Here is a 464-nt window from a genome sequence, read left to right as displayed (position 1 = left end):
TGATTGAATGATGTTGGTTCAACCATAGTAAGCACTGGTTATGTCAGTCTGACGACGTAAAACCAAGTGCTTTGTGGGAGACAACCCATAGTTATCAACGTGTTTTTATTTCAATTGTTGTTTTATGTGTGATTTAGAAAATTTGAAGAAAATTTGGGATAGTATTTTTGAGACTATTATGTGTTAGTATTGATTTTAGGACTTTATTTAGTGATCTACACATGCTAAAATAAGAATTTGGACATTAAGTTGACTAGTGCAAAAAAGTGCAGTGGCGCTTAAGCGCCAAATCCGGCGCTTAAGCGCGGCAGTTTAAAAACATGAGCGAAATTAATATTCTAGAATGTAAAATTTCCTAGAAGTTTGCAAAAACATGCCAAGGCAGTTTCTAAACGTGTCTAGGAGTTATTGAAAGGATTTATTGGAAGGATTTAGGCCTTTAGTGAAGGAATTTCACCCCATAT

The sequence above is a fragment of the Phalaenopsis equestris genome, unplaced genomic scaffold (genome assembly GCF_001263595.1).
Source record: "Phalaenopsis equestris unplaced genomic scaffold, ASM126359v1 Scaffold199775, whole genome shotgun sequence".
NCBI classification, from domain to species: Eukaryota; Viridiplantae; Streptophyta; class Magnoliopsida; order Asparagales; family Orchidaceae; genus Phalaenopsis; species Phalaenopsis equestris.
The sequence above is the reverse complement of the archived record's forward strand: the minus strand, read 5'-3'. Positions refer to the sequence as shown.